At 37.6% G+C, this 21,287-nt stretch overlaps 1 protein-coding gene across 7 annotated transcripts in view; it reads right to left on the reverse strand.

Annotated features, from left to right (window-relative positions):
• Positions 1-21,044, reverse strand: part of LOC131064998 (uncharacterized) — a 161,070-nt gene extending 140,026 nt beyond the window's left edge. For 2 of the 7 annotated variants that reach the window (XM_057999364.2, XM_057999361.2), the window contains exon 1: positions 20,879-21,037. The gene's annotated coding sequence lies outside the window, so the exon portion shown is untranslated. Of the gene's footprint in view, positions 1-20,874 lie in introns of all 7 variants that reach the window. The other 5 variants (XM_057999367.2, XM_057999363.2, XM_057999365.2 and 2 more) reach the window with 5 other exon arrangements.
• Between the last annotated feature and the right edge of the window lie 243 nt (positions 21,045-21,287).

Genomic DNA, 21,287 nt, shown 5'->3' on the forward strand with positions numbered 1-21,287 from the left:
GCAGGAACTAGGCCTCTGTCAGGTAGGCCACCCACTGCAGTTGACTAAAGGTCTACTCGCAGTTGGGCCAAGGGGGAGTGTACCGCCCTTGGGCCTGATAAGCGCTACGGGCATCCTATGGTAGCTAGTCCTCTCGATCTCATTAGGAACTAAATATGGGAATTGACTTATTGATAACAAATGATCTTAAGTGAATTTGGCTAATTACACTCTAGATAAATTATACATACCTAAAAATCAATCATTGAAATTCATTGTTTATATGTTTTCTTTAGATTGCGAAGTTGGGGACATTACAGGTATATAAACGTGCTGACATATCTCGCTCCCGGATATATGTGATCACGGATATATAGGTATTATTATTTATGTAGATATTGCCTTCTTTTAGGACTAACACTTACCTAGCTATCCTCATCTCTATTTTACCTTTTCGGTCCCCTATATTCTTGATGTTTTATCTCTTGTTTTGTTCTTAAGAAGCTTTCAGGCTTTAATGTCTCTAGGTTGCTTTAACTTAGCTTCGTAATCTTGTTAAGCTGTGTATATTCTTTAAGATGGTAGCTCCCCGCGATCTCTTTGGAGGAATACTTATGGAATTTGCCTCGTTAATATTTATTGAGTTTATGCTCTCCGATGGGTAATCACTCTTGCATTATGTTTCTAGAGATTTTTTAAGACTAATATTTTGAGTTGTGTATCCTAACAGGGTGACCATCCAGGCAGGTATGATATATTGTATAAGTTGACCTGTTCGGTTTTCCTTTTCCTAACATTCTGGTGATAGATTTTTCTCAAGATTTTGTGCAGCATATGGAGCAAAGCATGCTTAACCTTGTGTTTCAGGAATAGCAAGAATTGTCGCCCACAAATGGCAGCATCACCCCAAGAAATGGCCAATCTGATGCTCAACTTTACACAGAGGATTTCTACAAACAATCTTCATTATTTTGGACAAGTTCCCTTTGTGATCTTGTATCTCCATTTTGTATCGCATTCTTAATTTTTTCTGATCCTTGAGGAATCTGGGCTAGACCGGAGGTTTTCTTCCCTCCATTCTTTCCTACCGGTGCCCACACCGAATGGAGGTGTAAATGTAATTCTATCTATTTTTTTAAATTAATAAAATTCTTTGGCCTCGGCCTTTTATCGATAAAAAAAAAAAAAAAAAGATCTATGATCATATGCAAATAATTCCTATGGAAAAACATAGTTCCTAAATACCTTGAATCCAATTCTTAGCATATTTCCAACATCCAACCATATTAGGAATTTAAGGGTGAGGCTTGGTAGGATGCCTGAAGATCATTACTCACAATTAAGCCCGAGAGCACGGAATGACCAGCCAAGTCAATTCGACCCCTTGGCCCACAAGCTAACCAACTTGGGGTGGGCTGCTTAATTGAAGGATGCCCAAATACTAGTTCTTCACAACTAAGCCCAAGAGCAAGAAACGACCAACCAAGTCAATTCAACCCCTTGGCCCACAAGCTAATCAGCTCGGGGTGAGCTACTTAATTGGGACAAAGCTGGTATTGCTGCACCTCTCTACCATGTTTCCTTATTAATTCCAGTTATGATTGTATGTAAGAGAATAAAATGAATAATTATATTAATGTTTCTTGATGGATTGGCAATTTAATTCAACAAGTAAACTAGAGATTTCATAAGAGACAATAGATTCAACCATATTGCATACCAATCACTTTGCTGATTACAAATGTTTGACTAAATTCTGAATTCAATTTCAGATCTCAGAATTCTTATCTGATCGATGCCTTTCTCCAAGTGAGGACCTTCCTTATATGGCCCTCAAGAGAGGATGAAAAATCATCTCTTACTAAGAACACCATCTTTCCAAATGAGATGCATCTTCTTAACTAACTACTGCCCCTTCATCAAATCGTGGCTCCTTGGGAATTGTTGCTGCTTATGATTTGTTTAATGATAACCATCCTTATGTTTAAACAGAATGCCGATTATGTAAAGAGGTACTTTGTTCAATTAACTATTAAGAGGGAGATCTTCAAATATGTTTTATTTTATTTATTTCTTTTAATTTTTTTCTTAAGGACTAATCGTGAAAATGGTCTTATGGCAAGGGCATGACAGTCCCCTCTTCCCGAGATTGCTTGTCCTCAAGAAATTTTAAATTTGGATGATCAAAGAGTGGCGTTCTTTATAGGTGGACCCTTCCATTTAACCAATTATTCAAGGAATAGTGTTATTCCTTAACCTCTCTTCTCGCATATCAAGAATGGCTTCGGGCTCCCAAGATTAACTTGTCTTCATCATCAAGAGAGGGCAATCATGAACATGGAGTAATATGCTGTCCCAGTACCTTCTTGAGATGAGACATATGGAAGACACATGGATTTTGCTATTTGCTGGTAGTTCCAACTCGTAAGCAACCCCTTCTATCCTTCTCAGAATCTTGTATGGCCCATAAAATCTAGATTTAAGCTTCTCAACTCCACTTACTTCGATCGATAATTTCTTATAGGGTTGTACCCTTAGAAAAACTAAGCCCCCAACTTCGAATGTCCTTGCAGTCCTCCTTTGATCAACATATATTGTTTGTTGATTTTGTGCTTGGTGCAAATTATTTTTAAGTGTATTCATAATGTCTACATTTTGTTGCATAAAGTCTTTGGCCCCTAGTACATAACTTCCCACAAGGATTAAATCTCCAAATGAAATTTCCTCATACCAATACTAGGCCTTGAAGGGACTCATCCCATTGACATATGATGTGCGGTGTTATAACAATATTCCCCAAGGTGTAACCACTTGATCCATGTATTTTGTTGTCCCGTAACATAGTTTCCTAGGTACCCTTCCAACCATTTGATGACAATTTTTGTTTGCCCATCAGTTTGTGGATGGTAACTCGTACTCAATGTAAATTTTGTTCCTGCTAGTCGGAAAAGTTCTTGCCAAAAAAAGCTAAGGAATTTGTTGTCTCTGTCACTGGCAATGTTCCTAGGTAAACCATGTAGATTGAAAATCTCCTTGAAGAAAATATTAGCCATCTGAGGAGGTCTATAATTTGTGGATATTGCAATCAAATGTGCATACTTGGTAAGGTGATCCACCACAACATATATACAATCTTTGCCTTGTACCTTGAGAAGTCCTATTATGAAATCCATGGAAACACTTTCCCATTTTTGGTTAGGTATGAGTAGGGATTGAAGGAGGCCTATTGGAAAGGTTCGTTCTACTTTGTTCCTTTAGCATTTCATGCATTCACAAATGTGCTTTAGGACGTCTTTCTTGAGACCCTTTCAAGAATATTTCTCCCTATTTACTTATAGGTCTTATAATATCCTTGGTGTCTATTGTGACCTATTTCACACATCGCCCCATTGCGAATGGGGACCTCTAGTTGTTTGCTTTTTAGGGTTTTGTCTTAGCATTGCAATTTCATAAGTCCATTTCTTTGAGAGACTAGAGTTAAGAGTTTTTTGAGAAGTCATCCAGGTCAAATAGGGAAATCATGCTCGGAACAGTGTCTAGACATCATCAAAGCCCTTAGAAGACCCGAAGGACAAAAAACGCAATTGCTTAGGGTCAATTCTAACACCTTCCTATTCTTGTGGGATTCTGCTTTTTTTGCTTTTTTTATTTTTGGCACTTTGGGACCAAACCAGGAAACAGCTTTTTCGCCTACTTTTTGCTTTCTATTTTTTTGCTTTTTTCAGCTTTTTTGTAAGTTGACCTAAGATTGGGTCCCTCGGGTCATGGCAACAATGTTCCTATCTTCAAAATCAAAAATTTGTGTCTTCAAGTACAAAAGGCAAGGGAAAATCTTTAGACGAGGTGTTGTTACAGATGTTCCAGACAAACATAGAAAAGTCATCTAAGTGTTCATGACCAAAAGAGGACTATGTCTTAGGCCATTTCAAAGTGTGCCATCAATGGAGTTGGTAATGTCCAACAGGCTGCAAAGTCCGCCCTAGCATATGGCAAGGATGGCATAAAGATGTTAAGGTCCGCCTAGGCATGAAGAGCATGGCACAACATCCACCAAGTCCGCCCAAGGTCAACATGGCAAACGAAAGGTAAACTCCGCCCTAGACACTTAGAACATGGCAAGACAACCACAAAGTTCGCCATGGCATGGAATTCACAAAGTTCGCCCAAGCAAGAGAAAGGTGGCATAAAGATCATAAAGACCGCCCAAGCAAGAGAAAGGTGGCATAAAAATCATAAAGTCCACTCAAGAAGAAAATGAGGACAGTGTCCAAGACACTATGAAGTTCGCCCTATGAAGTTCGCCCAACTAGCAAGGACAATGTTCAAACATCACATGAAGTCCGCCATTCTTTGGCATGACATTGCCAAAGTCTGACCTAGCACAAAGATGGCATAAAGAATACAAAGTACACCCAGCTAATGAAAAGTGGCATTAAGACATTAAAATTCGCCAAGGCCAGATGGCTAAAACAAATAAAGTGGCAAAACAAGGCTGAAGTCAGCCCAAGTAAATGGCAAGCCAAGTGCCAAGTCTGCCCAGCTAGAAAGAAAGATGGCCGGCACACTGTCAAAGTTTGCCAAAGTTAGATGCAAGTCAAGGGTAAAGTACGCCCAAAGAGAAAGCAAGGGGAGATGGCAAACCAAGTGCCAAGTCTGCCCACACTTGGTTTGCAAAGCTCAAACTCCACCCTAGCATATGAAGAGCATGGCACAGCATCCATCAAGTCCGCCATGCCATGAAGTAAAAATGGCCAACAAATGCTAAAGTCCGCCCAACACTTAGTATGATTGGCATGAAGATGATCAAGTTCGCCAAGAAGAAAAGAAGAAATGACTAGAAAAAGGGGCAAACATGGCATGAAACACATAAAATCTGCCATCGATGAAAGTTCAACCAAGTTTGAAGTTGGAAAAATAAACTCAACACTTTAAATATTTGAATATTTTTCCAACACTTGCGAAAATTTTCGAACTCAAGGAATCTAGAAGATTCCATGCCAACTCATTCAAAAAGAAGACATTTTGGCTGAGTGAAAGGTGGTGCTAAGGTAAAAATTAGAAACTTTCTTTCGAAAATTTTCAATGAAGATTAAGTTTCCATTTTGGAAGAGTCTAGGTTCGATGAATCTAAGAAAAAAACATGAAGTTGCTCAAATAATCGAACTCTTCAACTCTATATCAATTCAACTTGTCACTTTCAATTCATTCTCAAGTTTGAAGATTGAAGTTTGATGGTGAAAAGGTTTTCTCTCTCAAAGTTAAAGAAGATAGATTTTTGAAGGAAGATTTTCGAAAGAGGAAGTAAATTTTCAGAGTAAAGAAGAGCAGTTCCAGAAGTAAAGACAGATTTTCATCAAGGAATTCAGTCAAAGACTCAAAAGTATAATTTCGAAGGTTTAAAAACTGAGTTTGGCTGATTTCTTCGTCCTTCTTCTGTCTTAATCACTTATTCTCAAAAAATGTATTTAGTGATAGGCCGAAGTCTTCCATTTTCAGTCTGATTTTTCACAGAAATTTAGCTTTTTGACAGGCTGAAAGTGAAATATTTGAGCAAAAGCTCCAAAAATCAGAGTTAGAATCTTAAATTTTCTTGAAAGTACTGTCAAGTTTTTTCATGTTTATTGCAGGTTGATGACCACCAAAGGAGGGCCTTCAAGAAAAGTTCAGATGAAGTTTGCCAATAAAGGATTGCAGCCGGAGTCAAAGAATAATTCCAAATGGAAAAATGTTACAGACACCAACCTTGGGCACGTGGATTTCAAAGATTTCAAAAGGAGAATGTATGGGCAAGATGGACTCTTGCCAACACCTATTGCTCGCCGGATGATTAGAAATGGTATTGTCCAAGTAACTAGATTTCCACCAGCTATGGAATGTACCGAGTTTATGGTTGAATGTGCCATGCACTACAATGCCCAAGAGAGAGAAATCATTGCGCCGGATGGGAGAGTATTGGTTCATCTTGGAGAGTTAGCCATTCAGAACCTCATACAAAACTAAAGAAGAAACCAGAAAGCTTTATGAGGACCAGCTTGTGCTTTGCGCAACAAATGTCAACAAGTTGTGGCTGGACAAGCCAAGGCCCACCCTCAAGAAAGTGCCAAAGAAATTGCTTCATACTGACTTCAAGGAGGACTATGGTGATATCATTTTACTGCTGAATAGAGTAATGGGCAGCCCTTAGGGTGCGCCATTTGAAACCTGGATGTACTATTCCATTGACGAGATCACCTCAAGAGTTAAAATGTTCAATTGGTCCAGGATAATCAACGACAACTTGAATGAACAACTGAAAATTTTGGAAAGGACGAAGTCCTTTTACATGAGTTCCTACATTGTTTACCTACTGGTAAGAAAGTATAGATATACAGGACTGATTTGCAAGGGCATAGTAGACAATGGCGAGAACGAATTTAAGTCCTGCAACCGCTATCCGCAACTGCAGCTTACCGAGAAGGCCCACTTCAAAAGGGTAAATGATGCATTTTTTATGTAAATTACTAGGACATTGCAGGGAGGAACTCATCAGAGGCTCACTCGGGAGGCCAAGAGCTTGATAAGCAAGTATGGATCTTGGTTTATCCAGTATTCAAGATTCACATACATAAGAGTCCAAGGATTTACCAGATGTCCTTACCGACTTCCAATTTATCCCACTAACAGAATGATCTTGCTCGAAGTCTTAGACAATTGGAAACATATCAAGGCTTCTAAAGAATAAAGCAAAAGGTAGCCATTTCCTTTATATTTTTCATTGGAAATATGTTGGAGTCTTGCCCAACAGCGCAAGCAGTTAAGAGTGCCAGGTTAGAAATGCAATCGTATCCATTCACATTTTACCGATCCAGGGCTGATTTTGATCCTCACAACCATATTGGATCAGTGAATAGAGAGAGGTATAGGCATAGGGTTGATCGGGAGGATTTTTGGGCAAATGTTGCAGACGGGTTTGATATCAGGATAAGATTATGGTCTAGGTTGCCAGTAAGCTTGATCAGAACAACAGAGATTTTCTGTGTGCCTGATCAGTTAGAGGATGATGGAGAGTACACTCAGTCGTGTTGTGAGGTATTCACACATCGCCCCATTGCAAATGGGGACCCCCACTTTTCGCTTTCTAGGGTTAATCCTTTTGCTTTCCAGGGTGTCTTAGAGTCTTTGTTGTTAATCTTTGCATTGAAGGGATCGAGTTTCTCAGGTAGCTAGAGAGTCATCATGTCAGGTTGGTCTCCTGAGTGGAGTGAAGTAGGACATCAAGTGTTGCAAAAATGATTTCAGATTGAACAAACTGGGCAAAGTTAAGTGAAAGAGTCAAGTGTAGAGTCATCCATAAAGTCGCCTATATTGCCCCAATTTGAGAACAAAGCTTTCATCAAAAAACGTCATTGGACTGAAATTTGCTTAAATGCCTCGACCCGTACCTTGCTCAGGTCCTAGAGCGAGACTTTGTTTTAGGTCCTGTCCTTCTGAAGGTCACAAAGCGAATTTCCTCTATAGGTATTCTTAGGGGCCGAATTGATGATGCTTTCATGTGGAGAAATTGGAAAACTTAAGACTCAAACCGATGAGGTAAAAGGAAGTGGTGAGTTTTAAGTTATGACCTTGTGAAGATCCTAAGATAAACTGCTAAGTCTTGTCATTTAGGTCTTGTCCTTGGAAAGGTCATAGAGCGAAATACATACCTTGACCTTGTCCTTCCAAAGGACGGTGAGCGAATTATGTTTTGAGTCTTGTCCTTACCAAGGTCATAGAGCGAAATTCTCATCAAGGACATTGAGCAAGCTTCTTCACTTAACTATGTATCTTGCATCAACATGGAACGAATGAATCTTTTAGACCTTGTCTTTGGAGAGAACATGAAACGAGTTTTATTATAGGGCCTGTCCTCCTTAAGAACATAGAGCGAATTCATTATTTGAAGCTTGTCCTTGAAAGGGTCTTAGAGCGAAAATTGCTATATAAATTGTCCTTCCAAGGAACATTGGGCGAAATCATCTACTTGCCTTGTGCTTACTAAGGGTCCAGAGTGATCTACTTGCTTTGTCCCTGCTGATGGTCTAGAGCGAACATGAGTACGTGTCTTAGAGTGAACTTTGTTTAGAATTATGCCTTGTCCTTACCGTGGTCCAAGAGCGAACTTGATCATTTGAAGCTTGTCCTTATAAGGGTCATAGAGCGAAAATAGCATTATAGGGCCTGTCCTTTCGAAGCACAGAGGACGAATTTATCATATAGGGCCTGTCCTTGGAAAGGACATGGAGCGAAACACTTGTCTTGACCTTGTCCTTCCAAAGGACATGAAGCGAATTGATGTGAAGATAGCATACCTTGCAAAGGTCATCAAGCGAATTTTGATATAGGTCCTATCCTTGTCAAGGACGATGAGCGAACTTCAATTATAGGTCCTGTCCTTGGGAAGGACGTAGAGCGAAATCACTACCTAGAGCGAATTGTATGTACCTTGCAAGAGATCTAGAGCGAAATTTAACAAGGCAAGCATTTGGGCATCTAAACTAATTCAAAATTTGAATTGGTAGAAGGGAGTGTATGATTTATCAAGTCGGCCAGCATCAAGAAAAACAATTTATATTTTGTTTACACTAAACCAAGTCGGCCTTGCATCCCAAAAGGCACATCCCTACCCTAAGTCGCATATATAAGAGAGGTTGAAAGATCATTTTTACTTCAAATCAAAACTCAGTTCCTCTCTATCAGCGAAATTTAACAGCAGGTCAGCGAATTTCTTCAATTAGACAGCGAACTTCATCAAACATTAGCGAATTTCAATAAGTACACAAGGCGAACTTCACCATTAATTGCAGGGTTAGTCATTTGGAGAAGGCGAATTCTGTCATTTGAAGTTCAGAAGTAGCGAATTTGCTCAAGCAAGGAGCCTACCATCAGCGAATTCACCTTGGACAGCCCAGATTTGCCCTAGGACATTAAGTTTGCCTTCCACACAACGAGTTCCGTGATTATTATCAATACTCTTTTGATCAGATATAGAGAAAATCACATAAAATCAGAATGAGGAATTAAGTCAAAATGATAGTATGTAAGGGTTATATACCATGTATGTTTGATGCCCAATTGTTTATTTTGCAGGAGGCAAGGAGAGAGATCAAAGGGGTCAGGTTGAAGGAAGATCGGAACAAGGATCTCAAGGAGAAAATTTCAGCATCAAGAACAAGATACAAGGAAGATGCCTTCAAAAAGCTTCATCATGCAAATACAAGAACATCAAGGGGAGAAGATCTCAAGATATTCAAAGATTCTCACCACACCCTGGAGGCATGAAGAAGATTGAAGTGAGGATCTTAAGAAGAAGTCATACAATCACTCCAAAGCAAGCAAGGATGGAAGAAGGACTTAGCTATATCAATAATTCCCATCACCACTACTTTGAGCAAGCTAGATAATGTTGAGTATCAAGAGATATCTCTTGATATCTCTTCATCTATAAAGGTGCAAGTTAAAGGTGGCGTCCTAGTCATCATCTCAGTCACCATTCACCAATCAAGGAAGGTCTACCTCAGCAAGTCTTGATTCAATGTATCAGACTCACCCATGGATGCACAAACTCCGATGTACCTACCCTTGATATCTATTGGTCCACGCTCATTGAATGTAAATTTCCCATTGGCTAAGGAGAGTTTGTTGTAACAAACCCTAATTAGGGTTTCATTGTAAAATCTTGGCCATTGATGGAGAATCAATCCTGGCCGTTCAATGTAAATGAGCTCTCTATATAAAGCTCAAACTCTTCATTTGTAAAGGTTAATAGCGAATAGTTAGTAGCAAGAGGAGAATAGAATAGGGGAGAATAGAATAGCAATTAGAATAGAAGTTAGATTAGGAGAAGGCAAAGATTGTTGCCAAACCTTGTCGTAAAGAACAATTGATTTCATTGAAGTTATGGTGAATTTGATTTATTACTTCAACAACTCGCATGGTCTTTACTTCTCAATTTGCTTTCATGTTGATTAGATTGAGTGGAGGAATTTGTTGAATGTGTTTGTGTGGAATCCGTTTAGTCCATACCACTAGCCTCTTGCTGATTGTAAGTGTGCTTTGTGTGGTCAACTGGAATGATATGAGCTTAACTTCGAATCGTTCTACACTCATTACTTATGCATTAACTTGAATGGTGATCAATGTTTGATGATATTGATTCGAACATCTTTGAAACATCCTTAGAAGATTGCACTGAGCTTGTGTCAAATTGTTCAGTTTGATGGTGAGACCTCGCTCAGTAGGATTCCATCTAATCATTCACTCATCTTCTTGCATTCTTACGATTAGAATAGGCTCTCTCAACCGCTCATCTTTTGCCATTTTTTTCAAAATCAAGCTAGTTTAGGACAAAGAGCATCACCATATAGCAACATTAGATGATCGAGTTCCAGCAAATCAAGCATTCAGGCATTCGAATGTAAGTCCCCTTGTGATTCCAACATAATCACATCAACCAACAGAGCTTATCCACACGTAGTGACCCTACATTCATGAACCTTGGAGTCTTCTCAAGTGATCCTTAAGCAAATCTTCAGCATTTGAGAGATTTTGTTCAAGAGAGGATAAGATACTTTTGGGTATTGTATTATGTGTTCGCATGTGCATAAAAAACACATCAACAAGCCGCGCTTTGATGAAAATTGGCCTTTTCCTCCTGTGAAATGGTCAGAACCAGAACTCACAGATTTAGCCACCTTAATGCAGGCAGTTGTCAAATATTCACAATGGTGGGTTGATCAGCAAGTCCAAGTGCTAAAGCGGAGAAATTTGACCCTCACTTATAACTTGATGGGTGAAATGGAATCATATTCTTCAAATGCAAAAGCGTCCCAAAGTGTTGAGCCAATTGAAAACACTAATTCCAGGATAAGGAAGCAGTTGAGAGCTCTTCAAGGTCAAAGGGGAAGAAAGTTGTGAACGAGGAACCTGCCCAGAAGAAGCATAGATCAGAGCCATCCCATTCTACCACATCCAGGAATGTGAACGATGTATTAACTATTGAGGATGAATCGTTAGCTGAAATAAAGATTCCTTCTCCAATCCATGAGGGAAATATGGAGTGAATCCAGCAGAAAGACAAAGAGCCCCCATCTCCTACAGGCACAGAGATACTTGAATCAGAAAATGAAATGGATATTCTGGGCGAGGAATTTCAGGAGGGAATGATTTCCACTCTTCGAAGCCAGGATATTCCATGCGAAGAAAGTAATCAAGAGGAGGAAGGCATTGAACAGCCTACGATTCCTGATTGGTTGAAAGAGAGGTTGAAGATAAAAGTACCTATGGAAGTCCAGGAAGAAGATGACATGGTCGATTTCTTGGCCAGATTAGGGAAGGTTGCTACAACGAAGCGAGTTGAGAGGTTTTCTACAATTCAGAGAGATGAAGCTGGCTACCGTATAGTTCAGATTGTTGTACCAAAAGTGGACAAGGCAAAGGAGGATATTACTCCTCACGAGTATGAGATCACTACCGTCAACTTAGGACCAACTGCAAAGGGTCAAGAGGTTGAGGACTTGGATAATTCAGTTACTTCCATGAAAGAGAGATTGGAAAAGGAGATAGGAAAGAAAAGAGAATACAAGAGGGAATTTGAGCACCTAAAGTTATATATATTCAACACTTGATCAAGGTGATGCAATGACTCCTCCACTTTTGAATTCTTCACAAGAAGCAATCAAAGATTTTGAAGAAGAAAAGATAACAGCCAGAGAGGCCAAGGAGTGGATGGCGAGCAAAAGTGAAGAAGAAGCCACATTTGTAGAAATATTAATGTCGACATATGGACAGGCTACCTTTTTGCGAACATGGAAAAAGCGTGGGACGACCTTCATGATGTCCGGGACGGAATTATCTCGTGCCTTAGAGTGTTGAAAGGAATTCCTAAGCAAGAATTGATTGATGGAAAGGTAATTGCAGCAGGAACTACATATGATTTCAACAAATGGCACTGGGCATTGGTTGCACAGAGTGAAGTCCTAGAAAGGGTGAAGGCTAATAGTATTAAGGCTGGGGGCGGATTAGAGAAATTCAAAACAAGATTTTCCTTATAGCTGTTGATCTGCTTAAGAAAGAGACCATCCAAGAAAATGATATGCAGTTAGAAAGTCTAAAACTCAGAACTCGGGAGATTTTCTTCGCCATCACTGGACCAGTCCTGAAGCAGAATTTGACTAAGGCATCGAATTTCTTGTCCATCCGAGATGCCTTCCTGAAGCAGGAGTTGGAATGGGAGATCGCTTTTGTCACATGTGCAGATGACTTGGACAGATTGGAATTCAAGTTCTATATGCTGCTACATGTCACAATCAAGGAGGTCAGCCCGATCGTGTCCAAGTTCATTGAACATACTGCCACTCGAGAGGATAAGGATGCACCTTCCTAGGAGATTGCTCCTCAGGCCACTTGTCCTTCTTGCATTTGTTCTTGATGTTACTATGGGAAACCCTAATTGGGGTTGTTATGTTTTGATCTCAGCCATTGATCTTAGATTGCTCTCAGCCTTTCATTTGTTTTCCGGAACTCTATATAAACTCCTATTCTCTCATTTTGTTGTGTGGAGAGATTTATGAAATTGTTGCTAAGAGATACTTTGGTAATATAAGTTCATTTGCAGTTTGCTTTGAAACCTTCTTGTTATCACGTGGTTGCATGGTTGCATATTTTCTTCAACAATATAGAATAGATTTGCTTAGAGTAAATTTGCTTTCAAAGTTGCTAAATGAATGAAGGATTTGATAGTATAGGTTGGTGAAACAATTGCTCATACTTTCTTTGAATGAATGATTTTTGTTCAATGTGTAGAGTTGAAATGAGCTTATTATTGTGGATGCTTTAACTCTTACTTTGGATAAATATTGTTCGTTGGATGGTATTATTCATAGTATAGAAATCTTTAGCACAACCCTAGAAGATTGCACTTACTTTGCGTAGTTGTACTTAGAGTGGCAAAGTAGAGTATTGTTGTTGGTTTCACCTAGTCTTTACCGTCTCTTGAGTTCTTAGGAGTAGCATAGAACTTCTAAACCCTTATCCTTTGGTCTTTTTTTGAAGTCCAAAATTAAAAATCCAAAAAAAGTGAGCAGTTACTGCCAAATTCGTCTAAGTCTTAACTTGTGGATGATATTAGTTGAGCGTAAGTTCCCCTTGTATTCCACCATACATAACCAAGGAATCTATCCAACATAAAGTCACCCGTTCGCACATATAAACCTTGGAGTCGCCGCGTGGTCTTTCTTTGCAATCTTGGCATACATAGTGCTTTTGTTCAAGAGAGAGTAGAGTGTCCTTGACATTTTATTCTAATGTTCGGTGAATGATAAAACGTACACCAACGGTGTCCTACTAAGGAGTTGTCATGGTATTCTTTGCTGATTTTCTCCTTTATATTTGATCCCGGTACAAGATATATCCTATCTTTGTATAGAATAAGTCTTCCACTACTTTTTATTCTTCATTTTGTAGATTTCCTTCTACAATGTCATTTGCTCGTGGATCTTTGGCATACTCAGCAATAATCGAGTTCTTCCAATCTGCGGAAATGCTTATCATGGAGCATAAGTAGGGTTTGCGGGGTAGGGCATCAGCTACTCTTCCCTTTCATGTATTCAATGTCAAAATTATAAGCTTGCAATTTGCTGACCCATTTTTGTTGACAATAATTTAAATCCTTTTGATTCAGAAAAAACCTTAGGCTGTTGTGGTCAATTTTTACAATGAACTTTCCACAAAACAAATATTGTAATGGCTAACATTTCTTTGTCATAAATGGAGTAATGTTTTTCAGCTTTTGTAAGTTTGCAACTTTCGAGTGCAATCAAGTGTTTGTTTTGCATAATTGCTGCTCCAATGTCTTTGCCAAAAGCATCACATTCTAATTCAAAAGGTATTGTAATGGCGAACATTTCTTTGTCATAAATGGAGTAATGTTTTTTGGCTTTTGTAAGTTTGCTACTTTCAAATGCAATCAAGTGTTTGTTTTGCATAATTACTGCTCCAATGCCTTCTCCAAAAGCATCACATTCTAATTCGAAAGGTAAAGTCAAGAACGGCTAGAATGGGACAAGAACCCGTGACCTCTTTAAGTCTTTCAAAAGCTTGTTGGGCTCCCCTTTTAGTTAAGTCAATGAGTGAAGCACCAATTTTAGAAAAACCTTTGCCAAACTATTGGTAGTAGCTGCATAAAGCCAAGAATCCTCTTAAATGGGTTAGGGTTCTTGGTTCCGTCCATTCCTTAATAGCCTTTGTCTTTTCCTCATCCACACTTACCCCTTGTGCGTTAATTTTATGTCCTTGATATAAGATTTCTTCTAACCCAAATTCACATTTAGAGACTTTAGCATAGAGTGATTCTTGTTCACGAATCCGTAGGACTTCATCAAGATGCTCAAGGTGTTCTTCCCATGTTTTACTATAAATCAAAATGTCATCAAAGAATACCAATATGAACTTCCTTAGTTGTTTCCTGAATAAGTGATTCATGCATGATTGGAATGTTGCGGGGGTGTTAATTAAACCAAAGGGTAGGACCAAGAATTCAAAGTGTTCATAGTGACATCTAAAGTGGTCTTAAGTATATCTTCTTTCCTCATTCTAATTTGGTGGTAACCAAATTGTAAGTCAATCTTAGAAAAGGATTTTGTTCCATGAAGTTCATCAATTAGTTCATCGACTCTAGGAATAGGATAACGTCTTTTTATAGTCTTCTTGTTCAAGGCTCCATAACCTATGCTCATTCTCATGGTGCCATCCATCTTTTTAACTAGTACCATGGAGGAGGCAAAAGGACTAGAACTAGGTTGAATGTGTCCCATTTTGAGAAGCTCCTTGATTTTTTTTTCTAATTCTTCTTTAAATTTTTGGGGGTGCCTATAGGGTGTATTGATTACGGGTTTAGCCCCTTCTTCAAGTTCTATGGTGTGTTCAAAACCCCTTTTGGGAGGAAGTCCCGATGGGATGTTGCCAAATACCTTTTTGCGTTTCTTCAAGATGGGTTGGATGTCAACATGTATGGCTTTGCCTTTGGGGAAAGACTTGTCAAGTATCATGAATTGAGTGGCCAATTCCACCCGTCCATGTCTAAAGGTTCTTTTCATCCTTTTGGACAAAATTACTCTTGAGGATCTATCAAATAATCCATGTAAGAGGACTTCTTGTCTATTATGTTGAAAACTAAGTTCCATTTTTTGGAAGTCCATGTAGATACGCCCTAAAGAGCTCAACCTTTGGACGCCCAAGACTACATCGGTGTCCCCCATATTTACAATGTAGAAGTCCTCTTTGATCAGTTGCCATCCCAAGGTGATGCTTAGTTGTGGAATCTTTCTTGTGCACAAGAAATGAACCCATCAGCCATGGTAACCTTTAAGCCCTCAAAATCTACTATTTCCAAATTCATCCTTGTAACCAAACCTTGGTTGATAAAGTTGTGAGTTGCCCCACTATCCACAAGGGCGGTTACCTTTTGTCCCTTTAGAACACTACAAATTCGAAAGGAGTGGTACTTGGATGTTTTTGAGATTGAAGCTAAGGTTCCATTGTCTTCCTCATCTCACCTTCTTTTGCTTGGGTTTTCTCTATTTTCTTCCCATAATTCTTCGTTGGATAATGCCTCTATGTTGCGTACTTGGCCTCTTTTTCCACAATTATGTCCCAGCTCCAACTTCCCCTTACATTGGTAACATATTTTCTCCTTACACTGGAAACATAATCGTTTTCTTCAAATCTCTTCTTGGTCAGCTTTAAGAGGAAAAGTTTTTGATGCCCATCTTTCTCATAGATGGGTTTTGGGGTTAGATTTTTTCTTTGTAGCTCTCCTTGGCTATCTCTAGGAGGTAAAGTTTTTTGATGCCAATCTTTCTTATAGATGGGTTTGTCTTTTGATGGTATGACTTCCAATCTTGTTGCTTTTTGAATTGCATCTTCAAGTGTTATAGGATCAAGAACACTTACCAAACCATGGATTGATTCTTTTAATCCTTCGATAAATAGGTATGTAAGTCTACTTTCGGAAGCCCCCTATACCATGATTGATTTGTTACATAATCTTCTACGGTTCCTTGTTGCTTCAATTGTGTTAATTATTTGAAATATCTTTCAGGATGTTTTTGATCAAATTGTTTAGTAAGCCTTTGTGTGAATTTGTCATAGATTGTTATGTTTAGGTATCCTTGGATAATAAGGCCATGATGCCGCCAATCGTGGGAAATTCCTTCCAAATGTAGAATGGCAAATTTGATAGCATCATCTTCTAATGTGAGACTAAGGGAAAGATAGGCATTCATCTTTTGGACCCACAAACATGTTGTGACCCTTCCCAATCCATCAAAGTTGGGAAGAGTCATTTTACTCACCCTTTGTTGTAATTTTTTGTTAGGTTGTCTTATTTCCCTTCTAAGGGCATTTTGTGTTCTAGCATCACAATATTCCCTGAAGGAAATATTTCTCCTAACTTTAGGGTCCAACCTCGAGTAGGCTTCAGCAATTTCATCAACGTTGTTAATGGATGGATTGTTGTCTTCTTCGTCCCTTGTTGGTTCTTCCCTAGGTAGGAATAAAGGTCTTGTTAATCTAGGGGTCAATCCCACCATAGTTATGTTGTTATCTTTCGAGTGACTAGAAATTACATCACTTCCATTTGTTTGGTTGGGCCTAAGGGCATTGATTGTATTATTCATATTTTGTAAGTTTTGGAAGAGTGCTTAAGTTGTCCTCTCATTGTGTTCCATTTTATTTCTTTGAGTAGAGTTATTATTTGCTGCAAATCATCTCCTCTCCTTTTCAATGCCCTTTGAGCTCTTTGGCTTAGTTGCATCAGCTATCTTTTGTCCCACAGGCTGGCAAGAACAATGCTCTAATACCAATTGTAATGTCCCCTTTTGTGGATATACCTGATTTTACCCAAAATAACAATTCCCACAATGCGATTTATTTACAAATAGTATTCTAAAACATAATTGCAATTTAATTAAGAGAAAATTGTAATCAATTAATATTAAACATTAACAAAGGATCTATGATCATATGCAAATAATTCCTATTCAAAAACATAGCATCCTAAATGCCTTGAATCGTTAGCATTTTTCCAAAATCCAACTATATTAGGAATTTAATGGGAAGGCTTAGTAGGATGCCTGGAGACTATTCCTCACAATTAAACTCAAGAGCCCGAACGACCAACCAGGTCAATTTGACCCCTTAGCCCACAAGCTAACCAACTTGGGGTGGGCTACTTAATTGAAGGATGCCCAAATACTAGCTCTTCACAACTAAGCCCAAAGGCGCAAAATGACCAACCAAGTCAATTCGACCCCTTGGCCCACAAGCTAACCAGCTTGGGGTGGGCTACTTAATTGGGAAAAAGCTGGTATGGCTGCACCTCCCTACTATGTTTCCTTATTAATTCCAGTTATAATTGCATGTAAGAGAATTAAATGAATAATTATATTAATGTTTCTTGATAAATTGGCAATTTAATTCAATAAATTAAAGATTCATAAGAGACTTCATAATAGACAATAGATTCAACAATTGAATACCAATCACTTTGCTGATTAGAAATGTCTGCCTTTTCTGAATTCAGTTTCAGATATCAGAATTCTTATCTGATTGATGCCTTTCTCCAAGTGACAACCTTCCTTATATAGCCATCAAGAGAGGATGAAAAGCCGTATCTCTTGCTAAGAACACCATCTTTCCAAATGAGGCATCACTTCTTAACTAACTGATGCCCCTTCATCAAATCGTGGCTCCTTGGGAATCTGCTGCTTATGATTTAACTATCCTTATGCTTAAACAGACCACTGATTATGTGAAGAGGTGCATTGTTCAATCATCCATTAAGAGGGAGATTACCGATTATGTGAAGAGGTTCTTTGTTTGATTATCCACTAAGAGGGAAATCTTCGAATATGTTCTATTTTTATTCAATTCTTTTATTTTTTTCTTACTTAAGGACGGATCATGAAAATGGTCTTATGGCGGTGGCATGACATATTTCCATGGACAGAACTAAACACCAAAAGGCATTATTACCGTATAAGTGCCCAACAATGAGATGCATAAGCAGCATGGTATTCCTAAAGTAATAGTCACTGATGTGAACCCAAATTCTCAAGAAACTTTTAGAGTGGAATTCAAAAAAAGTAGGAACTAAACTAGATATGAATTCTTCATTTCTCAAATAGAATGTCAGATAAAGTTTGCTAAAAATGATTAGAATGAAAATTGCATGGCTATTTGACAAATAGACAAGTAGAGATCTTCCATTAGCAAAATGGTAATAAATGCTTAGAACCGTACAGCTTTCAAGATAGCAAATTCTAAGAATTATATAAATATGAATATGCCCAACATCACAAGATGCCTTCCAAGTAATTCCAAGGCATGGGTAATTAAAATGCACTTGAGCTACTGATACATCCAAGAACCATAACACTTAGCTTATGCCTTACTTAAAGAAGGCAAGCTTCCCTAAAAAAATTTTAAAAAAGGAAAGCTACATTAAGAATTAGTACGCCCTATCAGGTTCTAGAAAATGTTGAAACACTAGCCTACACATTTGAGCTATCTAGCACATTCACGATCCATAATGCTTCACATGTATCTTGTTCAAAGAAGGCAAGAATTCCTCTAAATTAAGAGAAAAAAAAGTTACATTGATATTTTATATGCCCTGTCATTTGCTAAAAAATGCTGAAATTTGTCTTGAGCATTTGAGCTATCCACTATATCCCAGATCCTTAATGTTTCACATGTATCTTATTTGAATAGGTAAATTATGCAAAATATAGCATGCGAACCAGAGGCCAGAGAATCATAAAGGAGGACAAATACAATTCCAACCATATGCCTCTATCCATGCATGCACAAACTCCTCAAAATTTAGATAGATTGTGAACTAGTAGAGTGGAAGTTCCTACAGGTTGACAATGCTATTTGGAAGAACAAATGCTACCTCCAACAACATCCCAATATATCAAACTCCCAGAAAGAATCCAATAAGTAAGCAACAGATAATTATGATTAAGCGAAAGGAAAGAAAAACCAAGGAAGAACTGAACAGAAATGCACTATGTTTATTACTTTACGCACATTGCAGTTAGAGATTCACCTGTCTCAAACTGATCTAAGACAAATTTAACGGTTAACAAAAAATTCATCCAATTTCTAAAACAAAAAAAAAAATCAAACATATTTACATGTCTGCAATAATTAATAAAAAAATCATTATAATTTCTACAAATTATTTTTTTCTATGAAAAAACACCAAATAGTTGTATAAATAGGTAGATATTAAAACATTGAAATACATAGGTAGATTATAAAATTTTCCTAAATTACACTAAACTTAAGGAAGTAAAAAGTTTGCCAAAATTTCTTAACTTCTAAATTTGTAAAAGTTTCTTAAGATATAGCCTATGTTGGACCTCAGCAATAATCGATTCAATGTCTTCATTTTCATTTATCGTTGTTGGGCTTCCGCTGTATTTTTGCATTACTTTTCAATATAACTGGTCACTCAGCGCAATACTTCAATTACTGTTCAGTACTCACTAGAGATTACAACAGAATAACTTGCTTTCAAACACAAAGAAAGATTTGTATAATTAAAATTGGCACAAAATATATAATATACGATAACAATTTTCGATGAGAGAACCAAAAATTTTGCTCAACTGGATCAACAAATTGGCATCCAAATAGTTACAAATACTTTCAATAGTATAATAATAGCAAAAGGAAGAGGTTAATTTTCTACAGACAAATAACTAATTGTGGTTTGGCATAATGCTTAAAAATATTAGTCATTAAAGGCTAAAAGACCTATAAAATTAAACAGAGAACTACAGAAAATTATACTAGAATAATCTCTCAAACGAGTTTTAAACTTTTATATCATGTGTGTAATATTTACATCTTAGGATCCCCCTCAATTAAAGAAAACTGGCATATTTAAAGCACTACCAGAAGGGTCTACATTAGTTAAATCACAAACAAAGTTTAAAGCACTACCCAAGGGTTTTCCTCAACCAATCTAGAACACCAATTTTTAAGCATCACCCTTGCAAATAGATACTTTATAAAAGTTTTTAGTTTTAATATATGAAATTCAAAAAAGAATTGCATTTCCCACTTATTTGGGTTGTTTAATAGTAAAACCTAATATAAATGCTATAAACGTAATAAATTCAAATCATATTTGAATTCAATGATGTTTACCCAGTCATCCAAAGGGTCATGACATAATAGGAAAATAGCATATTTTAAGCAAGTAAAAGCATATCATACCTGAGAGGACAGGTCAAATAGGATATGAAGAATTGAAGTACGGACAAGTAAGGACGTGGGGCATGAAAATTTAGCAAATTGGCAAGGCACCAGATTCAAACCCATTTCATAGCAATGCAAACCGTACCCTTATCCCATACCACTAACCCTACCAAACCCTAAGAGAAAAAAAAAAACAGGTTGCTTCAACAGTAGTAACTGTGCGAATAATGGCATGTAAAAGTAGTATACGGGTATGGAACCGTGCTCAGAAATAAGTCTTGCCTCGACATGAATTTATACCGTTTCAACTGAGCAGGCTAGTTACCAAAATAGGATTTGTTACAATAACCAAACTTTCCAAACAAAAAAAAAAAAAAAACCCATTCAAACCAATGCAAGATGTATATGACGTGCTGTATATTCTTTGTTCAGATGGTTTATTTGCTGCCCTTGCCAGGATTGGAATTTTTGAGAAAGTCTTCAATAAAATATACGAATTAAACGGCAATCTGGCTACTTCAGCGATAGAAATCGTAAAATATAAAGGACTTAAAAGGAATAATAAATGGAAGGCACAAGGAAATTGCAGGCAAGGGTTGGAGTATTTACTTACAGAGGAAGTGCACCTCCAATGTTGATATTGATCGATATTATTAGCGTTGAACACAAGAGAGTAGAATCGAAGTAAATATTGAACGAAACTTAGTTTGAGTTCAGGAGGCCCGCTAAATTAACGAATTCCTCCGTTTTATAGTTTCTTTTTATTGTATGTATAACTAGTAATTGGATCTGTAAGGTTCGATCGTCACGCTGACGCTGATTTGAAAAATTATTACAGTAAAACGTTGTTCAAGATATCTAGATAATTTTTTCCATAATCGTATAAAATATATGTCCTTAATAATCAGTAGAAAAGGTAAAAGAATGTATATATTTAATAATCATTAAACAATAATTAGAATTAAAAAATCAATATCATAGTTGAAATTTAATTCATCAAATTTATTAACATTAATATAGAT

Source organism: Cryptomeria japonica, chromosome 6 (assembly GCF_030272615.1).
Source record: "Cryptomeria japonica chromosome 6, Sugi_1.0, whole genome shotgun sequence".
Lineage (NCBI taxonomy): Eukaryota > Viridiplantae > Streptophyta > Pinopsida > Cupressales > Cupressaceae > Cryptomeria > Cryptomeria japonica.